The sequence below is a fragment of the Ornithodoros turicata genome, chromosome 6, assembly GCF_037126465.1.
Source record: "Ornithodoros turicata isolate Travis chromosome 6, ASM3712646v1, whole genome shotgun sequence".
Taxonomy (NCBI): Eukaryota; Metazoa; Arthropoda; class Arachnida; order Ixodida; family Argasidae; genus Ornithodoros; species Ornithodoros turicata.
Window position 1 is genome coordinate 16,313,945 of NC_088206.1, and position 22,602 is coordinate 16,336,546.

Below are 22,602 nucleotides of genomic sequence, written 5' to 3' on the forward strand. Positions count from 1 at the left end.
TGTCGTGCATCGTTCGCGCCAATTTTTCATTGTATCTAATTAATTAACACCGAATTGGCGCATTGGATAAACTGGTTCGACTTCGCGGCAAGTATTGGAACAACTACAGCACAGATTGACGTCACTAACGGTCACTTCCGGTTTTAGAAGCCACCTGCATATATCAGTTTCTGTGACAGTTCGCACAGTGGTGTCAAAAAAAAAAAAAAAGAAGAAAAAGAAAAACACATTCGCTCTGCCTCTTTCGCGCCACTTGTTAGCAAGGTGTCACATTTCCATAATGCCCCGTGGCAGACGCGGTTCTATGAAGCATTGTGCACCAGACCGTGTGTATATGTGCAGTGTATAGCCGCGACGACGCTGTCTGTAGCGTTTGCTATACAGAGAACGTCGAAGAATAAGTTCCATGGCAGCCAAAGAAAAAGAAGAGACGTCGTAATGGTACTTTAAAGGACATCCAGAAGTTGACAATTTTCTCAACAGCCGCCACAAGGGCGCTGCGATCGATACTAACGCGTCGTGACGTCATTGAAGATTCCAAAGAGGGGGCGTGCCAGCTTAAAATCAGACTGGCGGAAGTAAAAGACGAACTAAAGGGATCAAAATGGAAAAGATGAAGACGTCCCCTCTGCTGCTTTGTCGAAAGAGGATTTGGTTTCTGTGTGTTGCGACGGTTCGTTTTCAACGGCCTCTCCTCTTGTGCGTGTCTTTTCCGAGCCTGATGGGGGGAAGGGGTTTTAAAAGAACGCCTGTCACGCGGGGCTTATGGGTTTTTCTTCGGGAGCCTTCTATCGCAAGTTTGGCAAGATCGAACGCGCTTGTGTACTTTCACTGGTAGTGGTTCTCTTTGAGGACGGCCAGAGAGAGGGAGAGAGAGAAGCAGGGTAGCGCAAAATACGGATGTTCCGCTTTGTGTGTTTGTTGCACTTTGTATATGCAGTGCACGATTTTAGTTTTATTTTTCCCCTTTTTTTTTCCTTCGGTGCAAGCGGGACACTGCGTTCTTGCGTTTGTGATCAGTCGCTGCGAAGCAAGAAATGAAGGGAAGGATGGCCTTAGCTGTGCAAGACGTTCTTTTTGTGCTTAACTAGAGCTCGCATAGCGATTCTATAGTTGCCTCAGCAACGTCGCGTTTCGTATAGAGGAAGGCGCGTTCCCACTGGCTTACAGGCGCCCGCAACGGCAGAAAGGTCAGTTAGAGGTCACCGGAAGCCCGTTTCCGGACGTCGTCGAAGTACGCGACAGAACGCATCGCCGAGCCTGCGCAAAGCTCGTCAAGTCTCGTTCTCGTCGAGACATTTCGAGAGTGCGGTGAACGGTAATGTGGACTCTCTTAGCAAAATCCGTCCTCTGTTCCCTGTTTTGCGACCACCCGTACGGTAGTATAGGAACGCGCTGAAAAGGGGTACTGCAGTGCAAGAACTTTCTCCTCGCGGAACGAAAGATGGCGTTACGTTGAGAGCAATACAAGAGGAACAGGGTTCATTCGCTGCGCCATTCGCGATTTAAGCGCCAAGGAAACCGCAATTTACGCTTCCCCTGTTCTCTCTTTCTCAAGAGGTGCTCAAGAGGTACGCGAGGTTGCCTCCGATAGTTACAATCTTGTGCATGAACTTCACCGCATAGCACGCTCCTAGCCAACCATCATCTCGAATGATATCGTTATCTGCCCTGATTTGTTGAAAACGGGAAGCGTATACGCCTTTTTTATGACAATTATGAACAGCACAAGTGTCTCAAAAAAGGCGTACGCCCCCCCCCCCCCATTTCCGGCAAATCCAGATACCGATATCATTCGAGATGATGATTGTATTGGACCGTGCTATGCGGTGAAGTTCGTTTCTATGAGTGTACCCTGAAACGGCTTCCCGCAATGATCGGACGCCCCATGCGCACCGTTGTGTCACGCCTCTTGAGAATGAGAGAAAGGGGAAAGTGTAAACTACACTCTTAAAAATGAACTTCACCGCATAGCACGCTCATAGCCAACCATAATCTCGAATGATATCGTTATTTGCCCTGATTTGTTGAAAACGGTAGGCGTACGCCTTTTTTGTGACAATTATGAACAGCATAAGTGTCACAAAAAAGGCGTACGCCTCCCGTTTTCAACAAATCAGGGCAGATAACGATATCATTCGAGATTATGGTTGGCTAGCAGCGTGCTATGCGGTGAAGTTCATTTTTAAGAGTGTAGGCACGCAACGAACGACATCCCGTTCCTTTTATGCCGGTGTTAAGGTAACGGCATCTTTTATTCCGCCGAAGATTTTTTTCTCACTTTATTGCGGTACTTTTTTAGCCTTGCGCGAGTGTCTCAGTAAATCTTAATACTACAGGAAAACTATGCAGCCTCTCTTGGAGAGGTACTCTTCACGCCGACCTTATATCGTGTCTCTTGCCTGAGGGGCAGCGGCCAGGGCGAAACCGTCTTCCGTAGTAAGAGCACATATTAGCATACATAGAACTCTTCTGCATAGAGCTCTGCGGCAGTTGCTTTCACCTGGAGCATGATCTCCCGCCGAATCTACCTTTGCGCTTCGTTTCATGAAGATGCGCAATGCTGTTGAACTTTGTCGAATTCAATCATCACCAAGCTGAAATAACGGCACCGGATGCATTCCATAGAAATCAGAGTTCTTCGCTGCAAATGATGGCGTTTCGTCAATGGCGTAACCTTTACAAAATCGGGAACGACAGGTAGTCTCATGTTAAGACTTTTTGTGGGTAAGACCGTGCCTCAATGTCTTTCACGTGGGTTCTCATCCCATCCTCGTCTCCAGTTGCTGTCTATATAGTTGGACATCAAATAGAGGGATCGCACCGACAAATCCACACTCCACTCTTTAAATCCGTCATCTTGCAATGCTCCCGTGGTTGCCGGCACAATGTTCGTGCTAGGCTGTAAGCGCGTACGTGGTTGAGAATGCGTACACGAATAATGTCATAACACGAATGATTGTGTAACGCGGGAAAAAAAGAAATAAAAAGACAAACACGCTCTGCCACGTCGCCGAATGGTACATTCGGTGCCTCGTAAATAAAGCCTAGTGTGCATGGGTATCTGTTCTCTATTCTCATTCTGATACCCGGAAGTGACGTGCGTCTTACCCCGGACATGACGCACGGCTGCGCGCGGCACGCCGGAAATAGCGGCGCACGGGAGCGTCGTATGAAAGGTCCCCTCACTCTGTCTCTCACTTTTTTTTTGCAGGCTGGTGCCGGCAGATGGAAGCGAGCGATTAGGCGTCATGATTAATTAGTTTATTAATTAGAAAGGGGATCTGCGAGAGAAAAAGGCGAAGCGAGAAAAAAAAAGAAAGAAAGAAAGGCCAATCCCAGAGCTGCGTATGGGTAGGCTGCTATTGGGGCGATAGCTCATATAGCTCCCGCATGTAGCCAAGTTCAATATGTGTGCATTTATATCGAACGTGACTTTTTCTTCTTAGCAGGCGTTGGAAAGTTTTGACAGGTCGCGAGTAATTTTTACTTGGAGGTGAGCGGTAATTTATCTAGCTTTTCCTCATTTTCCTCTTAGGGTGGAAACATTTTGAAAGTATTCGGCGGAAATCGAAAGCATTTAGAAGACGGTAACGGATAGGTCTGGAGTCGCATTGCCGTGGATGCAGCGAGAGATCCCTTCGTTGCTGCTGCTGCTGCTCGGCTTGGTTGCTCGCCAGAGAAATCGCGAGAGATTATGATAGCGGATGTCGAGGGACGGGATATAAAGTTTATTCGAAGAAATAGAGGAAAGGTTTGTCAAACGCAAGGTAGACCCGCTATTCAATTGAAAAAGAAAAAGTAAAAAGGAAAGGAGAAGAGGGGAAAAACTGACTGGTTGTTCGACATTGAGTCAGACTAATTCGTCGCGTATGCGGTGTGGTCCTCATATGACCAGTAGTAGAAGCCAAGACAACCGCAGACATTGGTTGGTTGGTTTTAAGAAAAAATAAGATAATCGCAGACGTGTTTGCCAGGAAGCCCCTAGAAGCCTTGCACAATATACCATCTGACGGACATCAGACAAACATGAGAGAGACAAGAGGCTGGTCAAGTAGAGCTCCGTCGATGCACTGTGAGAATAGCAGACAGCATGAAGTTTCAGTTCTACCCAGCACAGTGCCAGAGAAACAAGTCGTCGAATATTTCCCTGGAAGCACTGCATGAAAAACGAATCGGTTGTTTCGTACGACGACGACGATGCTTGTGATGATTGATAAAAGAAGAAGAAAAAAAAAAAAGAATATAGGGACGGTGATGTGAGACAAGATCGGACACCTCCACTGGTTTAACCGGTGATGATGAACTATTAAGATAACGAGAATGGCAAGGAAAGAAAGAAGCGAAGGTAGAAACGATCATCGGGTTTCGAGGAAAGTAGTAGCAGGGTAAGGCGAAAGTTCACCCGATGGGAATCACCAGTTGATAACACTTGCCGAGTAACAGCACGCACGTACCTGCACCATGTACCTGTGCAAGTACCGGAATTTGCAAAATATCCCTCGACCGGGATTCTCGAAAAGAAACGGCACCGGCTGTATTGCATACAGTCCCTTGACGCTGCGCTTGCAAAAGATCTTATTTCTTTTTTTTTTTTTTTTTTACTATATCAAAAGGTCGGGCGTCCAAAGTCGCGTACATTACATGACGCAGCGACAGTCGGAGTATACTTGGAACACACCAAGAGTAGGGGACGTTTGTATTCTACGATGTCCAGACACTCGCCGAAGTTAGGGAAGTTAGGGAAAGGCCGTCTTCCGCGAGGGACGTTAAATACGGGGTGCCGCGTGGTGAGCTTTCATCGCACGTTAAAGAACCCTCAGGTGGGCAAAAGCAATCCACAGACCGACCGCTGTGGCGTCGCTCATGATCTCAGTTGTCTCGCGACGTAAACACCCAATTATTATTAATTAGGGAAAGCAGTCTTTCCGAGTTCATGCAAGAATCGAACTGTTCGGGACATTTAGCCGTAACCTGTGTGCTGGGAGACGCACATCTTGCCGAAAGGGGGTTGGAGGTACCCGGAACGTAGCTCAGGGCCAACCTTGTACAAGTGTGAAGTCCATTCAGCTCCAGTTAAACAGCCGGTACATTTGATTTGCTGCCTGAGTTCAGGAATCATTCTTTCTGCGTCACTTTTAGTATAGTATATGCACCTTAGTCGGACGTGACCACGTTGAAGGCCTCTGTGTGCGGCAGCTTCATTCCCCTCTCTGCCAGGATGGCCAGGAATCAATTGAAACTGGATGCTATGCCCTTTCGCGACTGTAGAGTTACAATATGTGCAGTAAACGCAGTACACCTTGCACTACTGGCCCTGGCCACATCCAGCCCACCAACGCTCTGCCCTCAAAGCTCTCGTCACCTTCCTGGATACCATAGGACTTGGATCCTTATTGTGAAGGGGCTCATTATTTCATTCTCCGCATCACCACCAGCAATGGGGTAGAGTATTGCCCCTGGCGATGAAACTCTCCGTTCATCATCTCACAATACAGTTGTGGTTGTTGATGCCAGATGATCCCGTAATAGACATAGATATCGTGGCCTCTAAGTCACTTTTCGAATCACCAAACTAGGAAGTCCCTGTATTATTATTATTTTTTGTCGGTTGTTACATTAATGTTTGCGCTTTGGGTCACGCAAAGAGATTAACTAACCGCATCAGATACCACTAACGCAGCTTTACCCCGGACGCGTCGACATCCGTATTCAGCCGCCGTTATTTCGAATATTTTATATTTCCTTTCTACCGATGTATACAAAAGATGACCCATCGTTGTTGTATCATCGCCTTGATTTACGCCCTGGTTACACACATTACCGCGAATATTCAAAAGCGTATCCTCCTTGCACTCGCACAATACGGCCTATAATAATAACGAATTCGCCGGCCTCCAGTTCATGGCACGCAGCACATAACGCATTACGTACGATATGGGCTTGCGAACCGCTCGTACTCCGTAATGTTTTCCGCTAGTTTGCGTGCGTGTACCGCGTTGACGAGATAGGGCAAGTCCACGGCACGGTACAGCGTGTGAGCTCCAGCCATTGTACGCGGTGGCTCCGTTGAACAGCCATGTAATTAGGATGCGCGCTGGGCGTTATAGGTTTAACGTTGCGAGGGACTCGCGGAATGCCGCTGCTATTTTGTACCATTTTATGGCGCGAAAATGAGGTGTCCTGGTGTATAGAGGTCTGCAAGCGCCATAGACTTTGGAGCATACTATAGTATGCGCACTTGGGTAGGGAGCTTTCTTGAATTGGAAGTTAAGTATGCTGCTTTCGATTTTCGTAGCAGTAATCGAAACTTGATTGTGTTCTGGAAAGAGTGCAGGGGGACTTATGACGGATAAGATAACGCAGAGGGAGTTCGTGAGGTGGAACGTAATGTCAATGAGGTATTTCTGTATTACGGTGGTTGACCAGTCGAGAAGACCAGCAGCAAATGCAGTCAAATTGAAATACAGTCATGTCTCGCTTATCCGGAGTTCAGATATCCGGAAAACTCGTTATCCAGACTACATTACCGGGAACGAGCCTGCTACAATTGGATTTTGTCTCGGTTATCCGTAATTCGTTATCCGTAATTCGTTATCCGTATCCGGACAGCAAATACAGGGAACGATCTTCCAGGACCTAGGTCATTCTGATTCGTTTATCCGGAAAAGCGTGAACGTCCTCAGCGTCTGGCATGTACTGTGTTCGCATTGCTCCGGAAAAGAGTCACATATCACAGGGGGCACTCTGTGCTGTTTGACTCCCCTTTCTTCAGAGGCCACTCCCTTTTGGCGTGTGCAGGCACACGCTAGAGATGGTATAGACGATAAGTGGAAGAGGTGCCCTGTATCCACTGGGCGCAAGAAATCAACGCGTGAACATCAATGTCCAGGCCGTCCGAAAGCCTCGATTATCTTTTGGCCTATGCCAAATACATTTGCAAAAAGGCAAAGACATGTGCGCGGGACCAACTTTCTAAGACATTGTACCCTTCTTTGAACAGCAGGGTGACTCAGCGAGTGCCGTGGCCGTGACCAAATTTCTGTCGCACGCGTGCCTACTAATTTCAAGCAGCTCACTTTGCATGAATTTTTTAAGTAACGATCTTTTCCTCGTTTCCTTTTCTTTAGCTATAAAGAGATGTCCCAATTTTTTCGGGTTTCCCCGGAAGTTTGCTCGGTCCGGTTATCCGGAAATTCGTTATCCGGACGAAAAGGAACGACTCCCGAGGTGTCTGGAAATATCGAGACATGACTGTAGACGGAATCGTTTCAAGAATGCGAAGTTTTACCCGGAAGAAAGTTGCGTACGGGTGATACCACAAATATCCAGCAACTACAGGATACATGGCTTTGGCCTACTCTAGATAGGTGGATGTATGGTTTAAAGGGGCACGAAAGTGCGAAAATGTCTTCTTGTAGAGTGAACGATTCCGTTACCTTGAGAGCAATCCAAAAAGGGACGAGAGTCATCCGTCGCGTCGTTCGTGAATTATGCCCCCCCCCCCCCCCCCACACACACACACACTCGAAGCGGCAAATTACCCTTCACTTTTTCTCCTCCCTCCTTCTCAAGGAGCGCGGCAATGCGGAGCTACCCTGTCATTGGTCACCTCAAACGATCTCCCGCGATGATTGGGCAAATCGTTTGAGGAGACCAATGACAGGCCGCTCCGCATGGCCGCCCTTCTTGAGAAGGAGAGAAACGGGAAAGAGAAAATCCGTGGTTTCATTCGGATCATAACTCCCGAACGGCACAACGGATGAATCTCGTTCCTTTTGCAAGGCAAGGTTACGGAATATTTCATTCTACAACGAGAAAACTCTTCACTTTAGTGCCTCTTTAAGAGATTCATCTGCGTGCTTTGTTAGGTATACACTCTTAAAAATGATTTTCACCGCATAACAACGCTCCTAGCCAACCATCATCTCGAATGATGTCGTTATCTGCCCCGATTTGTTTAAAACGGGAGGCGTACGCCTTTTTTGTGACACTTATTACGGTGAAGTTCATTTTTAAGAGTGTAAGGCATCTCATCCTTGCAATGCGAACGGTTGGCTCCGAATGATTGATTGATTGATTTTAAAAGAAAAAAATGGAGATGGTAGTCTCGAGCCACTCGGAACTGGCTACTCCAGGACGCGTTATTAATAAAAGAAAGGGAAACTACACTCCGAATGATTTTCTGCGCATTCCTGTACTGTTCAGACACGTTTGTACGAAATGAAGCGCGCTAACTGCTACGGAGCGTATATCCGTCGAAGAAGGCGAAAACGGAAGGGGCGTGCTGGCTGGTTTCAAGTGAGCGCCATATGCAGATGAGAGGTCATCAGGCACTCTTCTCTCATGCTGCTCCATTAGCAACAGCTGACGGATGATGCCTCCGACGAACGCTTCCGAACTTCTTTTATTCTTCCTCGCTTCGCTCGCACGTCACGGGAGCATCGCGCGAGGAGCACCGCCAAACACCGGACGGCAGATTGTTGCTTAAACCAATGGTACTTACTGCCGGAATACGGAGGAAATGCCTTATATGCGCTATTTGGTATGAGCAAAGAAAACGTCCGGGTTATGGGAGATGAAAGGGAAAAGAAGTAATAAGGCGAGGTATAGCCTGAGGATCTGGACGGTGAATGAGGATGGGGCGCCTTGCTGCGTCGATATTTTTCTACGTCATTTCAGGCTTTATGCGCGCTTACGTATGACTTTTACTTGCGAAGCTGCTCAGCTGGTCGGTATTTCGAAGTAGTGAAATGCGATCACTGTACTCGACTGATTAGCTGCGTAGTGCTGCACAGTGGATTGAAATGGAGTTGTTAGTTATTTCTTTACTTCGGGTTCTTTTTCTTCTCTTTTTTTTTCCTTTCTTTATTCATTCTGCACATTTCTCTCGTGTGTTGCCCAGAAATCCGACAGAGATATTGTATGTAAACGAATAATTCAGATGTGAGTAAATGATGCGCGGGAGATACATTCTCGTAATTGAGGGTGGCTCTTCTGGCACCTACTTTCTTCTCTCTAGCTGATGCAAGCTGAAAACACATTTTTTAGGGTTTGATTCTGCCGGTGATTTTCTTTTGTTTGCTTGTTTTTTAGGGTTTCTTTCTTTCTTTTTTTGCCACAAAAAGGAGTACGCCCCCCCCCCCCCCCCATGTTATCATCAAGTCTAAGCACTGAACGATATCATTCTGTATGACGGTTGGTTCGATATGCATGTTACGCAGTGACGTCTCTTTTCTTTCCTTTTCTAGATTACACACGCTTAAAACGGAGCTTCACCACATAGCACGCTGAAGGCCAGTCGTTTGCACAGAATGATAAAGTTATCACTCCTGTGATTTGTGGAAAGCACGAGACGTACGCCTTTTTGTAACAATTAACGCAACCGCATACGTGTCACAAAAAGGCGTACGCCTCCAGATTTCAACAAATCGACAGAGAGAACGATGCCGTTTTGGGATAATGGTTGGCTATAGGAGCCCGTTATTGCGGTGAAGCTCGTCTCGTCACCCATGTCACGTCGAGACCAGGAGGTACCCGTGTTCGAACCCCGGTGCCGGCTGTGCTGCCTGGGGTTTTTCCTAGGTTTTCCTCAGACGCTTTCAGACATATGTCGGCACAGTTCCCTTAGAAGTCGGCCCAGGACGCACATTCCCCCAGGGCGCTAGTCGTGGCGTTGCCCACCTCAATGAGGCCGACAACGGCGACCCCTTTCACCACCACCACCACTACCTCCGTTTTAAAGGAACACTAAAGTAAAAAAATTCTCCTCGCGGAGTGAAAAATGTCGTTACCTTGACGCCAACGCAAAAGGAACGGCATTCATCCCTTGTGTCGTTAGTGATTTATGAGCGAGAGAAACCGCAATTTACGCTTTCCTTCTCCTTCTCAAGAAGCGCGGTAATGCGAAGACGCCTCGGATTGGTCTCCTCAAACGCGATGATATGACAAGTCGTTTGAGGAGACCAATAGGAGCCTGCTCTGCGCATTCTCGGTCTTCCTGAGAAGGAGTGAGTGAGATGGAAAGCGTAAATTGCGGTTTCTCTCGCTCATAATTCACGAACGACACAACGGATGAATCCCGTTCCTTTTCTGTTAATGTCAAGGTAACGGTATCATTCAGGCGGCGAGGAGAAAGTTTTGCTCTTTAGTGCCGCTTGTAAGACTGTATTGGCAAAAGGCAGCGCAGGTGATGACAGCAGAGTTGCACGAGGAGCCATAAAAATCGCTCTCTCGGATAGTAAAACAAAGGGAAAGGTGTCGACGTGCATCCAAGGTAGAGTGTGTGTGTGTGTGTGTGTGTGTGTGGTATTAATGTTTAGTTGGTGCGGAGGAGGAGGGCACTTTGGTCCCTGCTGTATATTGCAGAGGCTGCGCGAAAATAGGGGTAGATGGGGTAGAATGAAAGGTAGATATTGACGTACACAGAATGGGAAGTTTTATCTCTTCTCTTCTCTCTATAGGCAGAAACTGGAGATACGAGGAAACAACGGGGGCGAGCGGCTAACGCTGTTCGGGGATTTTACGGCTGTACGTGGAAGAAATAAGTTGTCTTTCTCCGGGTTTGCTTTATAGATTATGAGAGGGAAGCCGATATCGGTGCCGTGACAACCGATGTAGAACTTGGAGAGAAAAGCGAAGTAGCGAATGGTTAACGGGGGCGGCCTGCATGCCTCGTATGGACAGGTTGCTGTCTTAGTGAACATTGCTGCGAAGCACAGTGAAAGACATCGGAGGTAACTGCTGAGAGGGAAGTGTGTGTGTTCGCTGTAGATTCTAATAACCGTGTATTTAATAGAATAAAGAACAAAGTAGGCTGTGAGGGAATGTTTTTAAAAATTAGCGCAAACGGGCGAAAAGGTTGTGCAAAGATATGGTACCCACGAAAAAAAGAAGAAAAAAAAAAGAACCGTGCCGAAACCCGGGATCGAACCAGGGACCTTTAGATCTTCAGTCTAACGCTCTCCCAACTGAGCTATTTCGGCTGCAGGTTAGTGCTCACTATTATCACATCTCACATAGAAATGAAATTTATATTCCAGTACACATTTGTTTGTTTTTTTATTTCGTGTTAACGTCACGTATGGCCATGAGCGGCGTACAGATCTGGACAGATGGAAAGAGGACAGCAGGAAGGAGTGAGGGACCCGCGGGGGGGGGGGGGGCGGTTAGTGCGCGCCCTGGGCCGACTACAGGAGGAACTGTACTGACATTCGTCTGGCAAGTCTCTACCACCCAGCTTCGTACAGTAATATAGGATGAAGGAAAAGCTATTCCGCTATTTATTTATTTCAAACATACTGTTAGCCCTTGGTGGGGCTGTAACAGGAGTAGGTCTCGGAAATACAAAGTAATGGGATGCACAATTCCAGAAGACAAAGGACCAAATGATAGATAACGCACCCAGACAGACAATAAAATGAGATAATGCATATGCTCTTGCACGAGTCTGCTAGGTTCGTTGAAACCGTTTTGGATTAGAATATACCTCTGTACCCACCAGGGGAGAGACGCCCCCTTCCCCATACAACCAATCACATCACATACAACCAATGGCTGCCGCGACCACACAGCCACGCACTCTAGTCAAAACCTGGTTGCGTGTTCATAGGTTTCACGAAGAGCTCTCTGGAACATATCCCAAAGCAAATCGCCTTGCGGTACATGATAGTCCTCGTATAATATTTCTTCTATTGTGGAACTCTGCCAGGCAGGCAGCCATTCGTGCCGTCTTTTTCCTCGCACCCCCTCCACCGATTTTGCGCTTCTTTCCTTCAACGTTTGGTGCGCATACGGAAGTCGGCAATTTCCGACAATTATTATTCGTGCGCTTGGCCGCAATTTTTTTTTCTTGTTCTTTGTTGTTACTATTCTCGCTTTATTGCCCCCGCACAATTTCACCGACGCGTACTTTTACATTGCAGTTATCTTTCATCTTTGCATTGTTTTTGAACTCGACTCGGCAATTAGGGAAGCCGGCCTCCCACGCCTACAGGCCTGCTTGGTTGAGAGATATTTGCCGTTCATTTACGCAGTCCCTTCATTTAATATTTCACAGGCTCTTTGATTCCCTCGTCAATTATCAATACGTTGCCTGTCTCTGAGTGACCTTTTCGAGAAACAATCCATGCTCGGCTCTTAGCGCATCGGAAGTTAGGATCGAAAGAAGGACTTACTAGTTTCATCCTGCAAAGAGCTCATTATCACGGTGCCACAAGGTTGTCGTGGATGCGATTTTGTTGTTACATTCATCATTGTGTCTTTGTGTTTGTTTTGGGGCCTCGAGTCATTTTATTGTTCGTCTAGGATAATTAATATCCTGTATTAATGCAGAATTGTAAGGTTCGTACTTATCGAGATCTACCGTATACATGAGGGGTCCCCTGAAGCGTATCTGTCTATAGATTATATTATATTACATTAGAATTGGAAAAGAAAAATATGGAGAAATGTATACGTACATAATGTATTCAAAATGAAGTATATTCACCTTGGACGTTCAAATGTTTTCAATGTTTCTTTGTGAACGACTCACACGGAGGTATTCATGAACCTTCAAGAGGTCCTCCTCAGGTTCACATTCAACGGCTATGCAATTTGATACAGTTTTTGCATGTTATCTTTCCTTTACGCACCTTTTGGTACAGACAGCTTGCCCCAGAAAGTTGTTTATGGAGTTGCCAACTCCATGGTTGCATGATTTGCATGGTTATGCAAACTGAGTTGCAAACTCAGTTTGAGTTTAGACCTATGTATGTCTAACGTGTGTGAAAGAAGGAAGTAACTGAAAAGGTTAGCCAGCTGCAGGACTCGAACCCACGTCTTCTGGATTGCCGGCCCAGGGCTCTACCAATTAAGCTAACGTGAGTGAGCTGAGAAGGGAGGGACTAGCGACTTTACCTGATGGTTGCTGTTTTGCTGCCAAGCAGTGCGGTGTCTCTCTTCGAGATGATTAATTTCTCCACTGAAAGCCAGAAGCTATGCCGAAACGCAACTGCTGCTGGCTTCTTTCACCTCGCGGTACCCCCATGTTGCCTTCTGTTTCTTCCTTCTGCGATTTTCGTTGGCTTCCTTTATTTCTCTTTTTCTTCACTAAAAACTTGCCAAAAAGAGACGGAACTTTTTCTCCCCCTCGCTCTCGTTCTTGATGGAGGAGGGAGCGGCAACGTTACAGCAGGTTTCGTTGAAGCGGGGGAAGTGGTTGCGTTTGTAATCAATCAATACTGCGCGTGACGAGCCGAGAGGCATGTCTGCGACAGCGTGTTTGGAGTAGCAGCTAGCCTGCACGAGACGCCATCTGGTTGCAGTTAGGAAGAGTCACCGCCTTCGTCATTAAATCCATCCCCCATGTGTATGCGCTTACAAAAGGGTTTTCATCAACGCGCACCTTTGTAGTTATAGAATTCCGGCCCGGCCCATTTGCATCGTGCAGCACGGTGTTCTATATCCCGTAGCCTATATGCAGACTATACTTGGGTTATATTTCGGTACGTTAGCACTTCCTTTTTGCTGCATCAGATTAAATAGAAAGAATGAAAAAGCTCGGATATATGAGGCAGCAGATTAGACTTTTGGTGCTTTCGCGGCAGCACACTCTTAAAAATGAACTTCACCGCATAGCACGCTCCTAGCCAACCATAATCTCGAATGATATCGTTATGTGACCTGATTTGTTGAAAACGGAGGGCGTACGCCCTTTCTGTGACAATTATGAACAGCATAAGTGTCACAAAAATGGCGTACGCCTCCCGTTTTCAACACATTAGGGCAGATAGCGATATCATTCAAGATGATTGTTGGCTAGGGGCGTGCCATGCGGTGAAGTTCATTTTTAAGAGTGCATGCCGTGCATACACATAGCAGCAATACGGGGTACACTCTTAAAAATGAACTTCACCCCATAGCACGCTCCTAGCCAACCATCATCCCGAGTGACATCGTTCTCTCCTCTGATTTGTTGAAAACGGGAGGCGTCCGCCTTTTTGTGACAATTAACATTTCTACACAAGTGTCACAAAAAGGCGTACGCCTCCCGTTTTCAACAAATCAGGGGAGAGAACGATGTCACTCGGGATGATGGTTGGCTAGGAGCGTGCTATGGGGTGAAGTTCATTTTTAAGAGTGTACCCCATATTGCTGCTATGTGTTCCCTTAGAAGTCGGCCCAGGACGCACATTCCCCCAGGGCGTCAGTCGTGACGTTGCCCACATACGTGAGGCCGACAACGGCAAGCCCTTTCACCATCACCACCACCAGCATCATTTTTAAGAGTGTAGATGGTACCGACTTACGATATGACGCACTGCAGCAAAAAGACGAGGACGGGTGTTAGAAGGAAGGAACGAAGTGAACAGGACTACAACAACTTTATTTCGAGATGATGAGTGGGGAGTTTCATCGCAACAGGACAGGGACTACAGCAGTCTCAATATATATTTAATCACAGGTATACAACACTTCTTAAATAACAACGTTCGCAAATATCAAACTCAAGGACAGACACAATCCTGACACACACACACACACACATACAGACACCCCGAACGCTGTTGAGTCTTGTTCGGATCGCGTCGACTACGTTCGGGGAGTGAGGTTGTGGTTGTCCTTGAGGTTGTCCCGTGGTTAAATATTAGGTTAGATCTGCAGTATTCCTGCTCACTTCGTTCCTTCTAACACTCGTCCTTGTCTTCTTGCTGCAGAGCGTCACATCACGAGTACTACTTGCACGCATGAACAACATAAACAGCAGTAAAGTGGAAAATCCGGTAGAAGGTAAATCGGAACGGAAGCCCCAGCCTCAAAATGCCGCGTTTACACGACTTTGGAATCTTAAAATAGGTAATTCTAAAGTAGCGAAGTTACCTTAACGTGGTAACTGTTGGCATGTCTATAGCTACCTAAAGGAACTAAGTTACCAAACGTACTAAGTAAAAATCTGACTTCATTACTATTTTCACGAGCTAGCTGTAACTGTAAAAAAAAAAAAAAAAAAAAAAAAAAACTGTACCTTTACCATTCTCCTCCCTTTAATGTCGGAATTAGTACCGCATTAACTTGTAAGCTTTTACACTTCCCAATGCGGAAGAGTTGGAGCGCTCACCCGCCGTCTTCTCGCCATTCCTCCGCGCTGTTTTGTGATTGGTTGGAATCCAGCCAAGCGTCGCGCATCGTCATCGTTATTGGCGCCTTAATTATACGATCCCTTCGCTCTGCTACGGACATCATCCGGGTGATACCTTGCGCCAAAAGGCTACGGAGTATATATCTATATACAACGTATAGCAGAAGGAGGCGTGGGGCGCCGAACACTGCGTAGTAGAGAAAATGACTTCTCCCTTCCATCCTTAATTTTGTCTTCCGTTTCGTTCCTTTTCCACCTTTTTGCTGGGCGTGAAAGGGAACGGGGACAAAGGTGTCACAAAGAGACCCCTCCCTCCCCCAGCAGCTAAAGTATAAGCGTGGTAGTAGAAAAAAAAAATTCGGGTAGTGGACCATTTTGCTCGATCTCCCCTTTATTTCCTTTTTAGCTGCGCTAGGCGATTCCCATTGATAGTGCTGCGGGAGCGAAGGGGAATTGGTAGTCACCGACTTAATATCGAGCTTTCATTGTTTCCAATAGATATGGCTGGCTTCCTTTTTTCACTCTTTCTCTCTCTCTGGAAATGCGATTGGGGACTTTGGGCTGTCGCGTTTCGCCCGTTGCTCTTTATATCGGTATGCGGTGGTAGAGGGGAAGTTTGATGGGGGACATTTTCTGTGTGCGTGGAGAAAGGGTCCGTGGTAGTCTGTTTTGGCGGCGTCTGGGGTACATCTAGCGAGAAAAATGTTACCGCTGCTGACACGGTGGAGCGGATATTCAAATAATTAAGAAAAAAGGAGCCGACGCCACTGGTCTAACCTCTCCAGGTTAGGGATGCTACCACTTGCGGCCACATCAGCGTTTTCTTTTTATGATAGCACATATCATTATCGTCACATAGCCATATTTCATGAGTATGGTGACAATGCGTATGTAGAACAATTACGTTTGAAATAGACTGTTACTTCGGAGAACAAGTCGCCGCCCACAGAACATGGAGAGCTATACTGGAATTGCTCGTCTTTATCTTGCCATCATCTCGTATGCCAGTTCCTTTCGCAGAAAAAAGAAAAAAAAAAGAAAAACAGAACGGCTGCAGTGGCCCATTGCGCCTATCCAGCATGTGCCATTCTCAATAAAGAAGAAAAAGAAAAGAAAGGGAAGTAGTAGTTAGGCATGAAACGTCATACCGCGCGCAGGTCTTCTAACTTAGTGGTGCACTCTTCAAACATAACTTCACATTGCTTGATTGATTGAAAAATAAAAATATGGAGATGTAGAACTTCACATAACGCGCAGAAGGCCAGTCATTGTACAGAATGATACCGTCATAGCCCCCGATTTGTGGCAAGCGCTGGACGTATACGCCTTTTTTGCGGCAATTACAATAACCGCATAAATGTCACAAAAAGGCGTAATCCTCTCGTTTGCAACAAATCAGAGGAGAGAACGATGTCATTCGAGATGATGGTTAGCTATAGGGGCGTGTTATGCGGTGAAGTTTTGTTTTAAGAGTGTGTAGCGGCTCTGCTGCCGCCATCGTCATTCCGTCTTGGGCATGCGCAGGGTTTCCGAGCCACGGTCGACACGAGAAATAAAATCATTCCTTCTTCGGTCATCTACGATGAAGGTTGTGTAGTTCAAGTGACATGAACCGAGTACAGCACATCAGTATGCCTGTCTCCTAAATTATAGTACCATAGAACTACTCATAAGGTCTACTTCACGCGATCCGATGCGAAGTTCTTTGCTAGGCTCCTTACGTAATCGCCTCTCTAAAACCATGTGGACAGGCGACGTCATGAATCACTCGTTCCTCGCGCGAATCGACCCCAACTGCACCTACTGCTTCCCATCGAAGATGCCAAGGCTGTTAGAGTCCGTCATCCATCGCCTGCGACTCAACGTCCCGTTCGCAGCAGCATTCCTTCATAAGATAGGTGTCGTTGGATCGCCGAACTGTTCAACTTGCGGAACTGCATATGGAGAACACGGAGCACGTGCTGGTCACCTGCCGACGCCTCGACTCTAGTCGGCGAACACTGAAGAACGCCCTCGCGAAACTTGACAACCAACCATTTAGTGTCGAGAAGGTACTGGGGAGCTGGCCAAGGCAGCACCAGCAACCTGCGCTGTGTGCACTGACGACCTAACTCAAGGACATACGTGCTGATATAATCTTTTAATTCATTCCGTGCTTCCACACGTCAAGCGTCCTGGAACAGCTGGTCGCACCAGTGCGACCTACGTTTCCATTTTTTTTCTTTCTATTTCTATTCTATTTTTTAAGGCGCCCTTTCCATTACCTCTTATGACTTTCTCACTCACTCAATCATCCATTCGAACAAGAGTCAGGAAGACATCTTTTATACAAGCTTTCAATAATTACACGCACGTGAAAGTATGGCAGTGAACCGTTTCAAGAACACGCTGCAACGGCTGATCCAGAGGAGTCCAGAGGGCATTGAAGCGAGCGCCATCTGACGGGCACGCTAATCTGACCGCTCGGGTATATAGGTCGAAGCTCGTATAAGCGCCTTTGACACAAATTCGTATAAATCAACCGTGTCTCGAAGTTTGCCCCGTGCTCGATTGTCGGGAGTCGTACAAATTCCCCTAACCCCCGCGTATACCAAACTAATGCTGATTTCGCGTTCAATTAACGCAGTCGGCACGTTTGAAACGAAGCCTGATTACTCCGGGTCCAAATTTAGGTAGCATGCCGTCTTTCCGCTCAAACAATGCTACTGGCCAATTACGAAACGTCTTTCCCCCTCACCATCCCATCTCATGCAGATACATAGTAAGTGCTAATCGACTCCTATCCCCGTTATTTCGAGCGGGAAAGAGATGAAAAAGAAAGAAGGAATCCTTAAAAAGGAGAGAGAGAGAGAGAAAAGAGAACCTGGAAATTTAAGGAAGTAAACTGAGGATAGGCCCTTCCTTGTTTGAACTGGGTCCCTTTTCCTCTGTAAGAAACTACCCGCGCATATAAAGCTCGAGTTCTTTTGAAAATGGCTTTGGCAATTAATTTCGAGATAAATGAGAACGTTCCTCGGCGGGTGAAATTTGGGTTGCGAGCTATTCCTTTAATGGTAGCGAATCCCGCGAGGATATTTGGCTTTTGTGCGCGATGTTATGCTGGCTTTCTGAAACATTACGTGCGCGAATAAAAAGCGAGAAACTTAGCTGGCGCGCCGTCGTGCGTGCAGTTTGTGCTTATAAAGAGGGGTTGTTTGGGACATTTGATAACAGTTAAGTTGGTTAGGCTTTCACTCGTCATTGGGAAATAATGATCGGAATGACGACGGAACTTGAAACGGAATTATTGGACCGGTTCCATCACCTGCGGTATCTATTGAAACGTGTTTCACGTACCTATACAGCGTTACTATTTGGAAAGGCTTCGACTGCACTGTCTTCTATTTCAACCTAATTTCCTTTGAGACGAAAGTAGCATATCCTACGCTCTCAAAACAGGTGGTGGTGGTGGAAGGGCTCGCCGTTGTCAATTATGACAGCATAAGTGTCACAAAAATGGCGTGCGCCTCCCGTTTTCAACAAATCAGGGCAGATAACGATATCATTCTGGACGATGGTTGGCTAGGAGCGTGCTGTGCGGTGAAGTTCATTTTTAAGAGTGTAGCCAACCATCATCTCAAGTGATATCGTTACCTACCCCAATTTATTGAAAACGGGAAGCCTACGCCTTTTTGTGACAATTATGAACAGCATAATTGTCACAAAAAAGGCGTACGCCTCCCGTTTTTTTTGTAATCGTCACATCATTTTCGTCAATCCTCATTTTTGTAATCGTATATTTGCAATTATAATAAAATTTATTGTACATTTATTTTATCGTTACACCAAAGGGTCAACAAAACTCATATTTTTCTCACGACGGAACTTGATACTTCCATCAATATCGTCACACACTCCCGTCAAACACTTCCTCATCCTTCCTCAGATTTCCCCGGTTGAACGTTATCCACCTTCTTCTGGTCCCATACATAATAATAGGAGCGGTTCACTATATACCCTCTTGGTCACACTGCCTTCACATTTCAAAGAGATTAGAAGCCAGATCTGGGACAAAAAAATGAAGCGCGAGAACGTTTTGAACGCTTCGTTGAACCTTGCGTAGCGCAGCGCCCCCGCATATCGCTGGCTGCAGTACCGAAGGAGGTGTGACGTCATGAATTCGACTCGGCGAGACGCCTTCATAGTTCATTATACCGTGTCAGTGAACACGGTCGTAAAGTTCGGCGGTGACGCTTTGTTAGCGCGACGCCGCTGCGTGCGCGTGCGCTGCGGTGAAAGGTTCAGGGGGTATAGGACACTGTGCATTGGTAATGAGCGAAAGAAATGCGTATATGTCGGAGGAACAGGGAGAGGACAGTACATCACCTTTTGCCGGTAATCTTTCTGTGGTAAGGTGTCTATCAGAGTTGTGCCTAACTCGTTACTTGGTAACGGTTGCTTTTTTTGGTAACGAAGTAACGATTCAGTTACTTTTTAAGAAGTGGTAATAGTAACGTAATCAGTTACAAAAATTGGTAACGCGTTACTGACGTTACTCGTTCCTTTTCGTCAGCGCGGGGGAGCACATTTCGGCACTCCGTGTGGCGCAATGCGTGGACCTGCGTGACCCACGGCCACGTGTGACTCAAAGTAGTATTGCAGTCCCTCGTTGGATGTGTTGTTGACGTGCTGAATCGTCTTAAACGAAGGCCCTTGTCTTTTCTCTTGTTTCCGTTATCTCCGACCATCACTCCTTCCCAAGGATGGGTACCAATTGTGCTATGGCTATAAAAAACGCGTTTCGACTTCTAGCCTTTTCTTGTCTTTGCTAAGCTACTGAGAGCCCTAAATTATGACGCAGCCCCTCGTCTGTTTTTGGGAACCGTTGGCGATCGGTGGCACGAAAACCGGTGTCTTTTCTTGTGTTTTCATAACCTCCGATCACCCCCACTTCGGCAGGAGATGTCATCACACGAAAGAGAACGAAGATCACTGATGTAAATTTCGAGTATCAGCTTCTTGTGAAGTGCAATTTCTCATTAATAATGAGTTGAAGGCAAGTGACGGCATGTTTGTTGTCTCCTTTAACTATGCGGCGGTAACGAAAAAGTAACTCGTTACCTGTGAGTAACGAGAACTCATCACTTTTGTATGTTGGTAACGAGTAACGTATTTAGTTACTTTTTTCAGAAGTAACGGGTAACGGTATTTAGTTCCTATTTTTTGGTAACGGGCACAAGTCTGGTGTCTATAAGCAGCGTCGTGTTTTGTCGCGTTACAGAAAGCCAGTCCGAAGAACTGGAGAACCACTTAGTCTGTAGTATTAGTATGTATGTACGTGAACAAAATAAAAAAAGATGATACAAAATGTCATGAAGTTGCGGCTGTCAACGTCGTCAGCAACGCGTTTTCGCACTGCTGCTGTGGTATCTCTAGGTATCAGCTGGTGTACTCTGAAGTGAAGAGCAAACCGATAAGAAAAAAAAAGGGGGGGGGGAGAGAGAGAGAGACTATTATATAGTAAATATATTTGCTGTAGGATGAGCTTTTTGATTTCGTTTCGATACCAATCATTGTTAGAATCGCTGAATAAGGGGGAGGTATAACAAAAGAGAACAAACTGTACACGATTATCAAATTGTATTGAATGGTTGTGATCCCATGGTATCGGTATCATAACTCTCTCTCTCTCTCTTTTCTTTTTTTGTCGTACGTATGCAGTGATGGTGGAAGGGAGAAAAACGCATCGTACGCCATTACTCGCGTTTCTTTTTGTTTTTCCATTGTTTCGCTCCCACACTTAATTCGTGTTCGGAGATTGCAACATTTTTTTTAAAGCATAAAGATAAGATCACTACGTCATTAAGCGCGACGCTCGTTTTTTTAATACCGTGTTTTGCACCCGGAAATTTGCTAATCCGAAACACCAAAATATGTGCGTTTCACAAAATAACATGGCAGGGTAGCTTCCCGTGTTGCAGACGAGGAAGGTTCGTCACCTGTCTCGGTCCGTCGAATTTTGTCAAAAGATCCACCTTTGCTTCTAACTTTTTCTTCCTTCTCCTTCTTATTCTTTTTTTTTTATCCCTCACTCGTGCCTCGTTATACCTGTGTCTCGTCTCTTCGGTTCCTTCTTTATCTCTTTTTTTCCTGCATATCGCAGGACGGCTTGCCTCTTTTACTTCTTTTATACTCGTTTCTGTTGCAATTAAAAGAGAAAGAAAGAGCTGGCTCTGGTATCTTTTCTTTTTTCAAAGAAAGAAAAAGAGAAAAAAAGTGCGCGCCTGCCTTGTATTGTCGTGCAGGTCTGCCCAGGTTGAGAGAGAGCAACGGTTGGGTGCGTTTATGGGGGCTCTTGTTTTGACGTTTACCGGCGCGTTACGGCCACCTTAAGAGAAGCAGCTGCCCTTGAATCCACACCAAAGTCCATTGTTTGCAACTGCAAACGATGTCTGCTCTTTTATTTTCGGTACCCCGTCTTTTTTTTTCTATTGTTTTCATTTTTTGCGACCTTTCCGTTTCTTCCGCGTTGAAAGGGGCGTCGAACTTCGAGACATGACTTCAGATTTACGCCACTCTTCGGAGACGCCGTCGTCGTCCCTCGAAGCAGAACTTCACCTCATAGCACACCCCTAGCCCGCTATCGCCCCGAGTGACATCGTCCTTTCCACTGGTTTGCTGAAAACGGGGGGCGTGCGTCATTTTTGTGGCATTGTGCAGTTCATAATTGCTGCAGCAATGGCGTACGCCCCCCTCCCTCGTTTTCATCAAATCAATGGAGAAGAACGTTGTCATTCGGTATGGTGGTTGATTGGGAGCGTGCTATTCGGTGAAGCTGTGTTTTTAGAGTGAACAGAATGATACGTTTATCACCCTTGATTTGAACGTTTGCACCAAAGAGTGCATCACTCTTAAAAATGGACTTTATATACCGCATAGCACGCTCCTGTAGCCAACCATCATCTCGAATGATATCGTTATGTGTCCTGATTTGTTGAAAACTGAAGGCGTACACTCTTAGAAATGAACTTCACCACATAGCACGCTCCTAGCCAACCATCATCCCGAATGACAACGTTCTCGCCCCTGATTTGTTGAAAACGGGAGGAGGAGCCTATTTTATTTGTGCCGTGCATAATGACACAAAATAGGCTCCTCCTCCCGTTTTCAACAAATCTAGAGCGAGAACGTTGTCATTCGGAGTGATGGTTGACTAGGAGCGTGCTATGTGGTGAAGTTCATTTTTAAGAGTGTACGCCTTTGTGTGACAATTATGAACAGCATAATTGTCACAAAAAGGCGTACGCCTCGCCGTTTTCAACAAATCAGAACTTCGCCACGTAACGGGCCATCCACTATTCCCAGGGTTCGCACAGGAGCCCTGAACCCATTGGAAACCCTCGAAACTGAAAGTCAATATTTTAAGACCTTGGAAGCCATTGAATTCTGGGAGTGTTTCTTCGCCATAACTGTAATTTCCCAATAACGCGGATAACAAGGTC

The 22,602-nt window shown here is 46.3% G+C and overlaps 1 protein-coding gene and 1 non-coding gene across 4 annotated transcripts in view; one reads left to right on the forward strand and one right to left on the reverse strand.

Annotated features, from left to right (window-relative positions):
• Positions 1 to 22,602, forward strand: part of LOC135399261 (uncharacterized) — a 112,288-nt gene that overhangs the window by 52,729 nt on the left and 36,957 nt on the right. The window lies entirely within an intron of this gene.
• Trnaf-gaa (transfer RNA phenylalanine (anticodon GAA)) lies at positions 10,913 to 10,985 on the reverse strand. The gene has a single exon. It is a non-coding gene; the product is annotated as a tRNA-Phe (tRNA).